The following is a 17,921-nucleotide window of genomic DNA, read 5'->3' as shown; positions in this document are numbered from 1 at the left end:
TGCACTTTAAAATAATGGAAATTTGATTTTAGACCTGTACCAGATATTTCGAATTCATTCGATCAGCAGTTTCGGATATTACTGGTCTTCAAATAAAACGTTTATAATTAATTTTCAATTATCTCCCTTTCGTCCTTGAGCCTAGTACGTTGAGATTTTAGTGGAAACTGCTTCAGGACCACGCACAAATTCTTTACTGTTATGAACGAATTCTGATAACAAACAAATAACAACAAAATAATGCAAGCCAGAGTAATAATAATAGTAACTAATTATAATCAATCAAACGATTACAATAAGGCATAGAGAACTAATAAGGTCAATTAGGATTCAACACCTCGGGGTGTATTTTTATTCGGAGGTCTTATCAAACAAAATACAATATCATCATGTTTTCTCTGAGTTGTTTCCCCGTTGTCCAGCAGCAGTGGAATGACATGTAGTAGCTGCATTGTCACACGCCTTTCTGAAATGAAGAAATGGCAAAAGTTAGCAGGCTTGGTACTCCTACTGACAGTGGCGGAGAACCTCTTTTTGTTCATAAAAATGACTATTTCTGGAGAAAGAGTACATTCGTAACGCGTGATTAGCTCGTCGGAAAACAAAGTGACCGTGTACCTACCATCTACATGGTTTATCCATGGTGCCCCTTTCCTCCATGGCCGCCTCCATGCCCTTTGCCCCCATGTCCACCGCCATGGCCTCCGTGTCCCTTGCCCCCCGTGTCCGCCACCATGTCCTCCATGTCCTTTACCCCATGGCCACCACCATGACCCTTTCCACCTCCATGACCGTGACCACCACCATGACCTTTGGCCATGCTTGTTCCGAACACTGCAGCAAGAACTGCCAGGAAGAGAAAAAGCTCATTATATGTACAGTTCACAAAAAAGTTCCAAACATTTTAGCACGTCAGCACGTTCGTATTACCTGAATAAAATGTTGAAAGTGACTGTCAAAAGACAGTTCTCACATATGATGTAGACTGTTAGGCAAGCGATAAGACAAGCTAACTAGTTTTATTTACACCTGGGTACCCGGGGTCTGCTTACCTGCTACAAGGAGCACTGCGACTTTAAGAACATGCATATTGGATGTTTCTGATGAATGCAAACCTCAGAAAATGTAAAGTAACTCTGTGCACGCTCTCTTTTATAAAGCTGTAACAGCATGTTCTGTGCATACATGGGGATGCGGCGCACCTTTAAAAATCAGAATAATTAAGCAGATGATTAATTGTCACATCAACTGCACTTTTTGCTATTTTACTTTTTCTGAAGCGTTTAAACTTTTGCATTCATCTCCCGCCATGATCTCGGCATGGGCTGTTACAGATATGCTCCAGTTTTTAGGTGTTGTCTACTTAGTTGAAGTTACTTTGTGTATTTTGTGCTTATTAGGTGAGTAAATCTTATGGAATACGTGTGACAGAGACAATTAAAATCTTCTTGTACCAGCAAAGGTAAGAGAGTATAGTGGAGATCAGTCTAAAATATTTGATAAATGGGTTGAACTTTGTTTTAAACGAAAACATTTAATCGACAGCAAATCACCACATGCACCGATTGCGGGATAATAATAGGCTTCCTTAGAGCTCTGCGGTGTGCTTGGTGGGTAGCTAAAACCACTGTGACATCACCACAAGCGTTACAAAGCAGGTTTATGCAATAATATCATTATGATATAATTTTTCTACGATTTCCGCGATCGCTGGGTATATAAGTTCGAAACAACTGGTAGCTATCAGTTTTTTCCTTTCACTAACCACAGAAGGACATTACAAGACAATATGCAGTTCTCTAACTTCGCCGCACTTCTTGGCCTTGGTTAGTATCTTCATACCGTTATCATGCATTAAAGATTTTAATGGTCTCATCTGTCCGAATTAAAAGGAGGGCAATTCAATGTTCCATGCAGTTGTATAAACTGGACGTGAATGCGTGTGATTTGAGAATGTTGTAACACCAAAATCAGCCATGTCCAGAGCTTTACAGTGTTATACATATCTCATAAGAAAGTGTTTACTTCTGTTTCCAAGAAAGATCCTTCTCTGCTTTAATATAACAAGTAGAATCGTGCGTAAATAGGTGTGTGTTTTTTGCTTTTTATCCAGCTCTGGCAGCCGTTTTGGGTTTGGCTAGTGGTCACGGTCATGGTGGTCACGGACACGGTGGTCATGGACATGGTGGTCACGGACATGGAGGCCATGGTCATGGACATGGTGGTCACGGTCATGGAGGACATGGTCACGGAGGTCATGGCCACGGAGGTCACGGTCACGGAGGCCATGGCCACCACGGGTGAAGCTGCCGAGACGTGTAAGGGGATTGATATCCAAAGTACATGGTCACATGACATTCTGGATGCTGGGAATCCACTGTGTAGTCGATAACCTATTGTATTGATTGTGATTCGTGTATCATCATGGCCTCAAAGAATAAATAAAAACATCTGACAGTTATGCTAGACTTTGTGATGTATATTCTCGTCTATTTGTGTGTTAGAGTGAGTGAGTGACTGAGCGAGTGAGTCGGTTTTAACACTGCTTTGATCATATTCCAGTTATACCACGACCTTTGCATACTAGAATGATTACAGCAATAGAGCATGGTAAAAATACAATAATACTTAGTGAATGTACATGAACTACCCAAGTTACAGAATCAGTATTTAGTGTCACAGCAAGAGCGTATAGCCTGTGATCTGGCGATACGATACATCCTTGTTTGATACACGGTATGAAAACCACTCCCCCCAAAAAGCAAGGCTCGAGTTGGCTAACATGTTTAACTGCAGCTACAGAGCATGCTAGGTTAGAAGTTGTAATCAGTTTAATCAGCTAAAGGAGTGTCTCATGACAAGTCCCAATTACTGTCTACTCGTATATGCGTCGGGTGTGTCATATGTGTGTGATTTATCGCCTATGCAACACAAGGTCACTGAACCCTAGCCCAGAAACGTAGCCAAGAAATTTCATCATATTGTTTTAATCTCATCTGAGCACATTGTCGATATACATTTATTTAACTGGGATAATAAACTGAGACACGTATGCGACTGAAGTTGTTTTGTTGTTACGTTTCCTGAGAGAGAGAGAGAGAGAGAGAGAGAGAGAGAGAGAGAGAGAGAGAGAGAGAGAGAGAGAGAGAGAGAGAGAGAGAGAGAGAGAGAGAAGACACACATAGATACAGATAGATAGATGGCTGACTGATTGACTGAGTTTTGGTTTGACGCCGCTTTTAGCAATATTCCAGCAACATCACGGCGGGTATAGATAGATGGAGTGAGAGAGATGTGTCAGCAGCGATGATAAAGCTGCAATCCTGATTAATGTCTTACGCCAAATTGCACTCACTTAAAGGCATTGGCGGTCAATGCAAAATCGGATTAAGCTAGTGATCCTCAGGTGAAAATACAAGAGAAATGAAGTCTTGTTAGATTCAACACCTCGGGGTGTATTTTTATTCGGAGGTCTTATCAAACAAAATACAATATCATCATGTTTTCTCTGAGTTGTTTCCCCGTTGTCCAGCAGCAGTGGAATGACATGTAGAAGCTGCATTGTCACACGCCTTTCTGAAATGAAGAAATGGCAAAAGTTATCAGGCTTGGTACTCCTACTGACAGTGGCGGAGAACCTCTTTTTGTTCATAAAAATGACTATTTCTGGAGAAAGAGTACATTCGTAACGCGTGATTAGCTCGTCGGAAAACAAAGTGACCGTGTACCTACCATCTACATGGTTTATCCATGGTGCCCCTTTCCTCCATGGCCGCCTCCATGCCCTTTGCCCCCATGTCCACCGCCATGGCCTCCGTGGCCCTTGCCCCCGTGTCCGCCACCATGTCCTCCATGTCCTTTACCCCCATGGCCACCACCATGACCCTTTCCACCTCCATGACCGTGACCACCACCATGACCCTTGGCCATGCTTGTTCCGAACACTGCAGCAAGAACTGCCAGGAAGAGAAAAAAGCTCATTATATGTACAGTTCACAAAAGTTCCAAACATTTTAGCACGTCAGCACGTTCGTATTACCTGAATAAAATGTTGAAAGTGACTGTCAAAAGACAGTTCTCACATATGATGTAGACTGTTAGGCAAGCGATAAGACAAGCTAACTAGTTTACATTTACACCTGGGTACCCGGGGGTCTGCTTACCTGCTACAAGGAGCACTGCGACTTTAAGAACATGCATATTGGATGTTTCTGATGAATGCAAACCTCAGAAAATGTAAAGTAACTCTGTGCACGCTCTCTTTTATAAAGCTGTAACAGCATGTTCTGTGCATACATGGGGATGCGGCGCACCTTTAAAAATCAGAATAATTAAGCAGATGATTAATTGTCACATCAACTGCACTTTTTGCTATTTTACTTTTTTCTGAAGCCTTTAAACTTTTGCATTCATCTCCCGCCATGATCTCGGCATGGGCTGTTACAGATATGCTCCAGTTTTTAGGTGTTGTCTACTTAGTTGAAGTTACTTTGTGTATTTTGTGCTTATTAGGTGAGTAAATCTTATGGAATACGTGTGACAGAGACAATTAAAATCTTCTTGTACCAGCAAAGGTAAGAGAGTATAGTGGAGATCAGTCTAAAATATTTGATAAATGGGTTGAACTTTGTTTTAAACGAAAACATTTCATCGACAGCAAATCACCACATGCACCGATTGCGGGATAATAATAGGCTTCCTTAGAGCTCTGCGGTGTGCTTGGTGGGTAGCTAAAACCACTGTGACATCACCACAAGCGTTACAAAGCAGGTTTATGCAATAATATCATTATGATATAATTTTTCTACGATTTCCGCGATCGCTGGGTATATAAGTTCGAAACAAGTGGTAGCTATCAGTTTTTTCCTTTCACTAACCACAGAAGGACATTACAAGACAATATGCAGTTCTCTAACTTCGCCGCACTTCTTGGCCTTGGTTAGTATCTTCATACCGTTATCATGCATTAAAGATTTTAATGGTCTCATCTGTCCGAATTAAAAGGAGGGCAATTCAATGTTCCATGCAGTTGTATAAACTGGACGTGAATGCGTGTGATTTGAGAATGTTGTAACACCAAAATCAGCCATGTCGAGAGCTTTACAGTGTTATACATATCTCATAAGAAAGTGTTTACTTCTGTTTCCAAGAAAGATCCTTCTCTGCTTTAATATAACAAGTATAATCGTGCGTAAATAGGTGTGTGTTTTTGCTTTTTATCCAGCTCTGGCAGCCGTTTTGGGTTTGGCTAGTGGTCACGGTCATGGTGGTCACGGACACGGTGGTCATGGACATGGTGGTCACGGACATGGAGGCCATGGTCATGGACATGGTGGTCACGGTCATGGAGGACATGGTCACGGAGGTCATGGCCACGGAGGTCACGGTCACGGAGGCCATGGCCACCACGGGTGAAGCTGCCGAGACGTGTAAGGGGATTGATATCCAAAGTACATGGTCACATGACATTCTGGATGCTGGGAATCCACTGTGTAGTCGATAACCTATTGTATTGATTGTGATTCGTGTATCATCATGGCCTCAAAGAATAAATAAAACCATCTGACAGTTATGCTAGACTTTGTGATGTATATTCTCGTCTATTTGTGTGTTAGAGTGAGTGAGTGACTGAGCGAGTGAGTCGGTTTTAACACTGCTTTGATCATATTCCAGTTATACCACGACCTTTGCATACTAGAATGATTACAGCAATAGAGCATGGTAAAAATACAATAATACTTAGTGAATGTACATGAACTACCCAAGTTACAGAATCAGTATTTAGTGTCACAGCAAGAGCGTATAGCCTGTGATCTGGCGATACGATACATCCTTGTTTGATACACGGTATGAAAACCACTCCCCAAAAAGCAAGGCTCGAGTTGGCTAACATGTTTAACTGCAGCTACAGAGCATGCTAGGTTAGAAGTTGTAATCAGTTTAATCAGCTAAAGGAGTGTCTCATGACAAGTCCCAATTACTGTCTACTCGTATATGCGTCGGGTGTGTCATATGTGTGTGATTTATCGCCTATGCAACACAAGGTCACTGAACCCTAGCCCAGAAACGTAGCCAAGAAATTTCATCATATTGTTTTAATCTCATCTGAGCACATTGTCGATATACATTTATTTAACTGGGATAATAAACTGAGACACGTATGCGACTGAAGTTGTTTTGTTGTTACGTTTCCTGAGAGAGAGAGAGAGAGAGAGAGAGAGAGAGAGAGAGAGAGAGAGAGAGAGAGAGAGAGAGAGAGAGAGAGAGAGAGAGAGAGAGAGAGAGAGAGAGAGAGAGAGAGAGAGAGAGAGAAGACACATAGATACAGAGGGATAGATAGATGGCTGACTGATTGACTGAGTTTTGGTTTGACGCCGCTTTTAGCAATATTCCAGCAACATCACGGCGGGTATAGATAGATGGAGTGAGAGAGATGTGTCAGCAGCGATGATAAAGCTGCAATCCTGATTAATGTCTTACGCCAAATTGCACTCACTTAAAGGCATTGGCGGTCAATGCAAAATCGGATTAAGCTAGTGATCCTCAGGTGAAAATACAAGAGAAATGAAGTCTTGTTAGATTCAACACCTCGGGGTGTATTTTTATTCGGAGGTCTTATCAAACAAAATACAATATCATCATGTTTTCTCTGAGTTGTTTCCCCGTTGTCCAGCAGCAGTGGAATGACATGTAGAAGCTGCATTGTCACACGCCTTTCTGAAATGAAGAAATGGCAAAAGTTATCAGGCTTGGTACTCCTACTGACAGTGGCGGAGAACCTCTTTTTATTCATAAAATGACTATTTCTGGAGAAAGAGTACATTCGTAACGCGTGATTAGCTCGTCGGAAAACAAAGTGACCGTGTACCTACCATCTACATGGTTTATCCATGGTGCCCCTTTCCTCCATGGCCGCCTCCATGCCCTTTGCCCCCATGTCCACCGCCATGGCCTCCGTGGCCCTTGCCCCCGTGTCCGCCACCATGTCCTCCATGTCCTTTACCCCCATGGCCACCACCATGACCCTTTCCACCTCCATGACCGTGACCACCACCATGACCCTTGGCCATGCTTGTTCCGAACACTGCAGCAAGAACTGCCAGGAAGAGAAAAAAGCTCATTATATGTACAGTTCACAAAAGTTCCAAACATTTTAGCACGTCAGCACGTTCGTATTACCTGAATAAAATGTTGAAAGTGACTGTCAAAAGACAGTTCTCACATATGATGTAGACTGTTAGGCAAGCGATAAGACAAGCTAACTAGTTTACATTTACACCTGGGTACCCGGGGGTCTGCTTACCTGCTACAAGGAGCACTGCGACTTTAAGAACATGCATATTGGATGTTTCTGATGAATGCAAACCTCAGAAAATGTAAAGTAACTCTGTGCACGCTCTCTTTTATAAAGCTGTAACAGCATGTTCTGTGCATACATGGGGATGCGGCGCACCTTTAAAAATCAGAATAATTAAGCAGATGATTAATTGTCACATCAACTGCACTTTTTGCTATTTTACTTTTTTCTGAAGCCTTTAAACTTTTGCATTCATCTCCCGCCATGATCTCGGCATGGGCTGTTACAGATATGCTCCAGTTTTTAGGTGTTGTCTACTTAGTTGAAGTTACTTTGTGTATTTTGTGCTTATTAGGTGAGTAAATCTTATGGAATACGTGTGACAGAGACAATTAAAATCTTCTTGTACCAGCAAAGGTAAGAGAGTATAGTGGAGATCAGTCTAAAATATTTGATAAATGGGTTGAACTTTGTTTTAAACGAAAACATTTAATCGACAGCAAATCACCACATGCACCGATTGCGGGATAATAATAGGCTTCCTTAGAGCTCTGCGGTGTGCTTGGTGGGTAGCTAAAACCACTGTGACATCACCACAAGCGTTACAAAGCAGGTTTATGCAATAATATCATTATGATATAATTTTTCTACGATTTCCGCGATCGCTGGGTATATAAACAACTGGTTCTATCAGTTTTTCAAGAAGGACATTACAAGACAATATGCAGCTATTGGTTTCCGGACCCCGGAAACCTAACGGAAACAAAATGGAAACTTTTTCAACTTTCAACGTTTCTCTAATTTCCTTCAGTTTCCGGAAAACGGACATTACAAGACAAAACCGGCATGGCTCCAGTGCGTTTCCGTTACCCAGTTTCCAGTAAGGGCTCCAGTGCGTTTCCGTTACCCACTTTCCAGTAAGGCTCCAGTGCCTTTCCGTTACCCTTTTTCCTGTAGGGCTCCAGTGCGTTTCCGTAACCCAGATTCCTGTATGGTTCCAGTGCGTTCCGTTACGCAGATTCCTATGAGGTTCCATTGGGTTTCCCTTATCCTCTACTTTTAGATGGTTTCATATACATTGTATTGGTCTCATCTGTTAAGTTTCACCATGTTCCATAAGGAGTAATCAGAATCTGTATGGCTCCATTTGGTTTCAATCATTAGTATTCAGTGATTACCATATGTCCATATTAAATTATGATTATTCAACTAAATTAACTGTAGGTGAAATGAGTGTATTATATATTTGAATGTATTAGGTCATATATTTTATTCATGATACATTGAAATATAAAATAAACTCATTTCAACTACAGTTACCTCAACACCACATGGACATAGAAATAAATAAATACAAAATCAGGCATGTCAGTCGATTTCTCTTTATTCATCATAAACATATATATCATATCTATGTTTCAATGTTACAATTAAACATTGACACAAAGCACACAGAGGGACAGAGAGAGAGAGACAGATGTTCTTGTCCTAAACAGGGTGACTACAGGAGATAATTGAATGTACATTTAGACATTCCATCCTATTCCTAAGACCTTTAGGTGGTTGGAAAGAATCTTGTTGGATGGTGTCGCAAGTTCTTTATTTTGCCGCTGGAGCTTCAGACACCACTGGCGATGTCAATTCTAGGGTTAGGACTGCAGCCACCTTCTGTGTTCTTTTCTCTGCCCAGCTAGATTCTTCAGGAGGTGTTGGAGTTTCTGGGGAAAAAATGAAATTCTTGCACTGCGAAAGTTATGTCCAACATTTATTCTTGAGTGCGGCACTTGTTCTAATTAGATAATGGCACATTACGGTGATGGGTAATGACATGTGATAAGGAAAGTTATTCTATTACAGGTATATAGCGATGTGATAATATGTAGCACATCATGTCAGTGACTCAGAGTGTTTTAAACTGGTGTCAGGAAGTGTATAAACCGGTACAAATTATATTATATTATCCAGTTTCAGGAACTAACAGATCAGATTCTTTTGTTTCTTTTAGCATCTTTCCTGTGTTTTTCTTTCCTGTTATCTGCCGACGTCGATCGTCCGTCTTGCTCCTCCAGATTATCCAAAAGGTTTCTATTAAGAAAAGCAAATGAATTAATTTTCATTCGTCCAATAATAGATTATTACAATCCGACACAAACATTCATACGTTTGATTATTATCATGTATCAAACCAAGTAATAAGTAATTGTGGTATATCAACTACATGTATATGCATTACAGCCCGGGCGTGAGAAGTTTTCTATTAACATGACAGACATGATTATGCAGCAAATATGCACTACATAATAGTATGCTATGTCAATTCTACTGCTAGTACTAGATACCTGACAATGAAATAATTAGATGCTAGATTTACCCAATGGTGAACAAGAAACGAATTAATTGTTTTTTGTAATACTGACGTCTCTAATCTTATAAAACCCAACATATATCTTGATTATGATGACGAGCAATAATAAAACTTGGGGTAAGTTTTTACCTTAAATAAGTAACTTTTAATCGATTTTCAAGGTACTCCGGGAACTTTTCCATGATTCTTCTCACAATAGCCTAAAACAAAAGAGACACACATTTGGATCATGAACATATGTCGATTAGTAATATTTTCCACCGGAATATCATGAACTACTGGTTTCATCTATATTTGTTGCCTTGCTGGATACATGTATAACAATTTCTTAAAATATATTTTTATTCCATCAATAACCTAGAAAGGTGAACAAGCCAAGTGTCTTATATAAACGCCGCTCCAGTACACGGTTCCAATATAGCTGGATACATAATTGAAATAGTCCGACAAGAAAAGAATAATACTGAGACAAAATTACACTCAGAAAAATGACTGAAGAATAAATATTTGGTTATGGTGTTGGTTGTGCCCAGCAACAAAATGAGCTGCCGCAGGAAATCAAAATTATATAAACATCAGACTCAACGTACAGGAACACAGGGGTATACTTGTCTTATGGTTATATTTTAACGGAATGTTCAGTTGGTATCACCAATAATGTTGTTTTTTAACAAATTTCACACCAAAATGCAATGTTCACATTTATAACCGTGGGAGAAATCGAAATGCGAGCGCACAGTTAATGTACGATAAAGGTTCCGGGTCCTACCGAAAAAGTTTAATTCGATGCAAACTGACTGCTATGATAAGAAGAAAATAATTAATTTTATCTGAAACCTACCTGCCAATTTCTCTGTCTTGGGTTTCCGTTGAGATCGCTTGAGTTCCCGGATCCTTGTTTCCAAAGCTTCGATTGTCAAGTTTGTTGCCATGTGTCAAGAAAACTATAGCAAGTATACAGACTGCCATTTCTACTACCTTACTCTCATAGACTTACTTGGAAACAACAACGAAGTTTTTCCAATCTCGCGCGTGTACGTTTGAACAAAGATGGCGGCATTTCAAACAAAGACTTATGGGTAGTCAATTAGGTTGCTTTTTCATTTCTATTGTTAACATGCCAATAGTCTGCTTACCCTTCATAAGCTTGGAAAAACACTGATAACTGCAATATGTGTTTATGTAAATTGTTTGTTTTTACAATGTCCGTCACATCTCGCGACGCCTCATTCATTCCAAATCAAGCGCTTCCGGTTTCGGGACAACAATTTTAGTATGTGGTCTTACTGCAGCACATGCTACCTCGACCGTGACGGACCCAGGGACTGGGCAGCTGTCAACCATGGCAGAATTTCCTCAACCTAAAGAATGAAACAATAAGAACAGTGGATGTATTTCCCGTAATAAAGTACTCCAGCAGCCAGTATAAGCTTTTTTTCAGATTTTCCGATGCGTTGATCGTATATGACCGATCCAATTTGATCCTATTTCTGTGTATTTCTTTAAAACTATTACCTGATATTTAATCATATCAAGAACAATGTGATGGTTGATGACCTATTATTTTAAAACCACACAGCGTAGTTCCCTAAGATTCTGTAGGCAATTAATATTGCATGCAATACAACGATTGTACCCGTTTATTTGTCATCATTCACTTGATGGTCATCTAGTGAACTACATGTTATGTAATATATGCATGCAGGAGCAGCAAAAGGAATTATCAGCTGAGTTAAAAAAACAAACACAGATGAAAGGATTAACCGATAACACGCTAATTGATTTATTACTTTTATCTTGCACGACGTCTTTGTCAAAAGGGCCCGTCAAAAGATAGTCTTTATGTTTGTAGAGTTACTAACGTATACTGAAAAGGTTTAGTATTTGTGATGTTTGTAACAACAATAAGGGCGACACACAGGGATTTTCAGGTTGACCGCACTTGGAGAACAATGGACATAATCTGTGATGATAGGCATGCAGGTAACACTAAATTCCCAAGTTGAAAACAAAATAAATTGTACAACGAAGTGATATCCGTAGAAAATACCAGATGTTAGATAATATTTTACATATTCATGACATGGCAACAACAATAAAATCCATTAAAATGACATCTTGAGACAAATTATTTTAATCATCATAATGATAAAACAATTTCATAATACATGTACATAGTACACATCCAGTCTACACTGCAGTTTCATTAAGTATGAAACTGTTTCTGCGAACACAAGTACATTTATTCTTCCTGTTGACAAATCATCAGTGGTATTGTAAAATATATTTATCTTACATGTTGTATTCATTGTCACAGCGGATATTTATAAATTATACCTTTATATCATTGTTGACACGTTCGTGGTTACGTATGTCAGGATGTTTGGTGACTATATCATCGACAGTGGAGACAGCTGAGACTCTACAACATACCCAGGACATCCAAGATGTACCATCCATACATACAGCCTCGTGAAGTCGGAATGAACTTTTTACTTTACACATGTAACTGCTGTTTTGCCATAATAAAAGTGATGACCAGTATGGCCAGCAAATTATGTACCAAAATTGATGAGTTGGTGCTTACTCATATCAATCAAAACAAGCTAAGTGAGTTCAATTTCATTGATTTTCATCATGTAAGTGAACAAGGGGTGAGTTCGTGTCACCTATTTCGCTAGGTATTTCAGAAAGCTAATCCCTTAAAACAACATGCACCGTTTTTAAAGAATTGTGACATTATGTAAAAACTTGTCAGGTGTATTATCTTTGGTGTCCAGTGAAACCCGGTCACGTGACATGGAACAGTTTTTGGGGCAGCTGCCGATGAATGGCATATCGTTCCATTATGTGGATACTGATGGATACTTTTCTCGAACAAGGTAATAGCCCATTAGTTTTGTTATAACGTTAGTTGGTTTTAAGTTTGATATCTGTATTTTGTTTTCATTTTTCTTGTAGCATTCAACAAAATTATTCCACAAACAACATTGTTCATGTGAGTTATAAGCCCCCACCTCTCCTCTTCTGACAATCCAGGGCGTACCCAACAAGATCTCTTAGTTTTTTCAGGTCGTAAACTGATTCCCTTATATTTTAGGTACTCTATGACATATCTAGAAAGCCATTTAATAAATTTATGAGGTTCCAAAGTGCTTATAAATATGATAATGGATCAATAATGATAATGCTATAATTTAAAGGCAAAACGTTCATTGACTTCATTTTCTTTCAATCCCAATATTTTTCACCACTGGCAGATGACGTTAAACTTAAACATATTTTATATCTATAAGTCTACTGTGTAATTTGTTGAAGCCTGTATTATGTTCTTTATTGGACATTTACGAAATTATTGTCCTTTTTAGTACAGATATGTGTAATGTGCATAACCACTCCCAGTTAGTTGTGTTAGTATGTATCACTTTGAGAAAAACAAATGAAAAGCCAATGGGTAACTGAAACCTAATGGAGCCTTACCGGTTCTTCAGTAATTTAAAAGTTTAAGGCATCTGTGAGTGTACCTAACAAATCGTTAAGGAGACAAAGTAGAATCTTAAGTTTCCGTAATATGGTTTAACTTTTCCTGAAATTATTCTTCTTTCATGTGACAGTATCTTTTATTTGAATTCTGGTGTACAAAAACACTGAGATCACTAAACTGAAACTTATATACATGGAATACATAGACAGTTTAGCGTAGGTTAATGTCGGTTATATGCTGTATATACTGGTATATATGGAGTAATTTCGTTCGTTCGTTTCATTGACGGTCCCATCAATGATGGTTTCCAGCTGCTTTATGCAATGGAAACTACCAATGATACTTTACTTTAAATTTCCGTTTCTGGAAACTAACTTTGTTGGTTTCCGGTAGTTTCCAGTCGCTGAAACTAACCTTGGAAATTTAAATGTGTGCATTATATAATTTTTTTTTACCTGTCTTCGAAATACAGTAAAATAACTAGTCTATCACAAATGTACACTAAAAACATATAACCATAAACACTTTAACAGTACAGTATAAAAATGGGCTATTGCTTTTCCTCCCTGCATGGACCCAAGCTGGATACTGTATATAGAAATTATTTTACAAGTGTAACAGTAAATTAATATAGCCCCCAATGGAACAACACAAAGCTAAGTTTGCCATTTCATCTAAGCTGAAATCAACAGAATTGTTAGTTTCCGGGTACAGAAACCTAGCTGAAACCTACATTACCCAGTATCCAATAGGTTTCCGCAACAACGGAAACTAAGTCATTTTGCTATGAATCTTTCAGCGACCTGAAACTAAATGGAAACTCATAATGACAGTTTCAGTTGTAGAAATCAGACGGAAACCTAGATTTGTTAGTTTCAGTTTTGTAAACTACGCGGAAACTCACATTGTCTGTTTCCGGATGCTGAAACCTGGCGGAAACGTACATTACCCAGTATCCATTAGGTTTCCGCAAAAATGGAAACGAAGTTATTTTTGCTGTGGCAGTTCTCTAACTTCGCCGCACTTCTTGGCCTTGGTTAGTATCTTCATACCGTTATCATGCATTAAAGATTTTAATGGTCTCATCTGTCCGAATTAAAAGGAGGGCAATTCAATGTTCCATGCAGTTGTATAAACTGGACGTGAATGCGTGTGATTTGAGAATGTTGTAACACCAAAATCAGCCATGTCGAGAGCTTTACAGTGTTATACATATCTCATAAGAAAGTGTTTACTTCTGTTTCCAAGAAAGATCCTTCTCTGCTTTAATATAACAAGTAGAATCGTGCGTAAATAGGTGTGTGTTTTTTGCTTTTTATCCAGCTCTGGCAGCCGTTTTGGGTTTGGCTAGTGGTCACGGTCATGGTGGTCACGGACACGGTGGTCATGGACATGGTGGTCACGGACATGGAGGCCATGGTCATGGACATGGTGGTCACGGTCATGGAGGACATGGTCACGGAGGTCATGGCCACGGAGGTCACGGTCACGGAGGCCATGGCCACCACGGGTGAAGCTGCCGAGACGTGTAAGGGGATTGATATCCAAAGTACATGGTCACATGACATTCTGGATGCTGGGAATCCACTGTGTAGTCGATAACCTATTGTATTGATTGTGATTCGTGTATCATCATGGCCTCAAAGAATAAATAAAAACATCTGACAGTTATGCTAGACTTTGTGATATATATTCTCGTCTATTTGTGTGTTAGAGTGAGTGAGTGACTGAGCGAGTGAGTCGGTTTTAACACTGCTTTGATCATATTCCAGTTATACCACGACCTTTGCATACTAGAATGATTACAGCAATAGAGCATGGTAAAAATACAATAATACTTAGTGAATGTACATGAACTACCCAAGTTACAGAATCAGTATTTAGTGTCACAGCAAGAGCGTATAGCCTGTGATCTGGCGATACGATACATCCTTCTTTGATACACGGTATGAAAACCACTCCCCCCAAAAAGCAAGGCTCGAGTTGGCTAACATGTTTAACTGCAGCTACAGAGCATGCTAGGTTAGAAGTTGTAATCAGTTTAATCAGCTAAAGGAGTGTCTCATGACAAGTCCCAATTACTGTCTACTCGTATATGCGTCGGGTGTGTGATATGTGTGTGATTTATCGCCTATGCAACACAAGGTCACTGAACCCTAGCCCAGAAACGTAGCCAAGAAATTTCATCATATTGTTTTAATCTCATCTGAGCACATTGTCGATATACATTTATTTAACTGGGATAATAAACTGAGACACGTATGCGACTGAAGTTGTTTTGTTGTTACGTTTCCTGAGAGAGAGAGAGAGAGAGAGAGAGAGAGAGAGAGAGAGAGAGAGAGAGAGAGAGAGAGAGAGAGAGAAGACACATAGATACAGAGGGATAGATAGATGGAGTGAGAGAGATGTGTCAGCAGCGATGATAAAGCTGCAATCCTGATTAATGTCTCACGCCAAATTGCACTCACTTAAAGGCATTGGCGGTCAATGCAAAATCGGATTAAGCTAGTGATCCTCAGGTGAAAATACAAGAGAAATGAAGTCTTGTTAGATTCAACACCTCGGGGTGTATTTTTATTCGGAGGTCTTATCAAACAAAATACAATATCATCATGTTTTCTCTGAGTTGTTTCCCCGTTGTCCAGCAGCAGTGGAATGACATGTAGAAGCTGCATTGTCACACGCCTTTCTGAAATGAAGAAATGGCAAAAGTTATCAGGCTTGGTACTCCTACTGACAGTGGCGGAGAACCTCTTTTTATTCATAAAAATGACTATTTGTGGAGAAAGAGTACATTCCGTAACGCGTGATTAGCTCGTCGGAAAACAAAGTGACCGTGTACCTACCATCTACATGGTTTATCCATGGAGCCCCTTTCCTCCATGGCCGCCTCCATGCCCTTTGCCCCCATGTCCACCGCCATGGCCTCCGTGGCCCTTGCCCCCGTGTCCGCCACCATGTCCTCCATGTCCTTTACCCCCATGGCCACCACCATGACCCTTTCCACCTCCATGACCGTGACCCTTGGCCATGCTTGTTCCGAACACTGCAGCAAGAACTGCCAGGAAGAGAAAAAAGCTCATTATATGTACAGTTCACAAAAGTTCCAAACATTTTAGCACGTCAGCATGTTCGTATTACCTGAATAAAATGTTGAAAGTGACTGTCAAAAGACAGTTCTCACATATGATGTAGACTGTTAGGCAAGCGATAAGACAAGCTAACTAGTTTACATTTACACCTGGGTACCCGGGGGTCTGCTTACCTGCTACAAGGAGCACTGCGACTTTAAGAACATGCATATTGGATGTTTCTGATGAATGCAAACCTCAGAAAATGTAAAGTAACTCTGTGCACGCTCTCTTTTATAAAGCTGTAACAGCATGTTCTGTGCATACATGGGGATGCGGCGCACCTTTAAAAATCAGAATAATTAAGCAGATGATTAATTGTCACATCAACTGCACTTTTTGCTATTTTACTTTTTTCTGAAGCGTTTAAACTTTTGCATTCATCTCCCGCCATGATCTCGGCATGGGCTGTTACAGATATGCTCCAGTTTTTAGGTGTTGTCTACTTAGTTGAAGTTATTTTGTGTATTTTGTGCTTATTAGGTGAATAAATCTTATGGAATACGTGTGACAGAGACAATTAAAATCTTCTTGTACCAGCAAAGGTAAGAGAGTATAGTGGAGATCAGTCTAAAATATTTGATAAATGGGTTGAACTTTGTTTTAAACGAAAACATTTAATCGACAGCAAATCACCATATGCACCGATTGCGGGATAATAATAGGCTTCCTTAGAGCTCTGCGGTGTGCTTGGTGGGTAGCTAAAACCACTGTGACATCACCACAAGCGTTACAAAGCAGGTTTATGCAATAATATCATTATGATATAATTTTTCTACGATTTCCGCGATCGCTGGGTATATAAGTTCGAAACAAGTGGTAGCTATCAGTTTTTTTCCTTTCACTAACCACAGAAGGACATTACAAGACAATATGCAGTTCTCTAACTTCGCCGCACTTCTTGGCCTTGGTTAGTATCTTCATACCGTTATCATGCATTAAAGATTTAATGGTCTCATCTGTCCGAATTAAAAGGAGGGCAATTCAATGTTCCATGCAGTTGTATAAACTGGACGTGAATGCGTGTGATTTGAGAATGTTGTAACACCAAAATCAGCCATGTCGAGAGCTTTACAGTGTTATACATATCTCATAAGAAAGTGTTTACTTCTGTTTCCAAGAAAGATCCTTCTCTGCTTTAATATAACAAGTAGAATCGTGCGTAAATAGGTGTGTGTGTTTTGCTTTTTTATCCAGCTCTGGCAGCCGTTTTGGGTTTGGCTAGTGGTCACGGTCATGGTGGTCACGGACACGGTGGTCATGGACATGGTGGTCACGGACATGGAGGCCATGGTCATGGACATGGTGGTCACGGTCATGGAGGACATGGTCACGGAGGTCATGGCCACGGAGGTCACGGTCACGGAGGCCATGGCCACCACGGGTGAAGCTGCCGAGACGTGTAAGGGGATTGATATCCAAAGTACATGGTCACATGACATTCTGGATGCTGGGAATCCACTGTGTAGTCGATAACCTATTGTATTGATTGTGATTCGTGTATCATCATGGCCTCAAAGAATAAATAAAAACATCTGACAGTTATGCTAGACTTTGTGATGTATATTCTCGTCTATTTGTGTGTTAGAGTGAGTGAGTGACTGAGCGAGTGAGTCGGTTTTAACACTGCTTTGATCATATTCC

At 40.0% G+C, this 17,921-nt stretch overlaps 4 long non-coding RNA genes across 4 annotated transcripts; all 4 read right to left on the bottom strand.

Annotated features, from left to right (window-relative positions):
• Positions 1-327: 327 nt before the first annotated feature.
• LOC124263019 lies at positions 328-1,253 on the bottom strand. Its single transcript, XR_006894750.1, has 3 exons — positions 1,053-1,253; positions 623-846; positions 328-466 (listed from the first exon to the last, which is right to left on the bottom strand). It is a non-coding gene; the product is annotated as an uncharacterized LOC124263019 (long non-coding RNA).
• A 2,176-nt stretch (positions 1,254-3,429) lies between these two features.
• On the bottom strand, positions 3,430-4,332 carry LOC124263044. Its single transcript, XR_006894758.1, has 3 exons — positions 4,164-4,332; positions 3,733-3,956; positions 3,430-3,576 (listed from the first exon to the last, which is right to left on the bottom strand). It is a non-coding gene; the product is annotated as an uncharacterized LOC124263044 (long non-coding RNA).
• A 2,238-nt stretch (positions 4,333-6,570) lies between these two features.
• Positions 6,571-7,527, bottom strand: LOC124263040. Its single transcript, XR_006894755.1, has 3 exons — positions 7,304-7,527; positions 6,873-7,096; positions 6,571-6,717 (listed from the first exon to the last, which is right to left on the bottom strand). It is a non-coding gene; the product is annotated as an uncharacterized LOC124263040 (long non-coding RNA).
• Positions 7,528-15,693: 8,166 nt separating this feature from the next.
• Positions 15,694-16,163, bottom strand: LOC124263020. Its single transcript, XR_006894751.1, has 2 exons — positions 15,993-16,163; positions 15,694-15,835 (listed from the first exon to the last, which is right to left on the bottom strand). It is a non-coding gene; the product is annotated as an uncharacterized LOC124263020 (long non-coding RNA).
• Positions 16,164-17,921: the final 1,758 nt, after the last annotated feature.

This window comes from Haliotis rubra, unplaced genomic scaffold, assembly GCF_003918875.1.
Source record: "Haliotis rubra isolate DU_JTF1 unplaced genomic scaffold, ASM391887v1 Scf866, whole genome shotgun sequence".
Classification (NCBI taxonomy): domain Eukaryota; kingdom Metazoa; phylum Mollusca; class Gastropoda; order Lepetellida; family Haliotidae; genus Haliotis; species Haliotis rubra.
The sequence above is the reverse complement of the archived record's forward strand: the minus strand, read 5'-3'. Positions and strand labels throughout refer to the sequence as shown.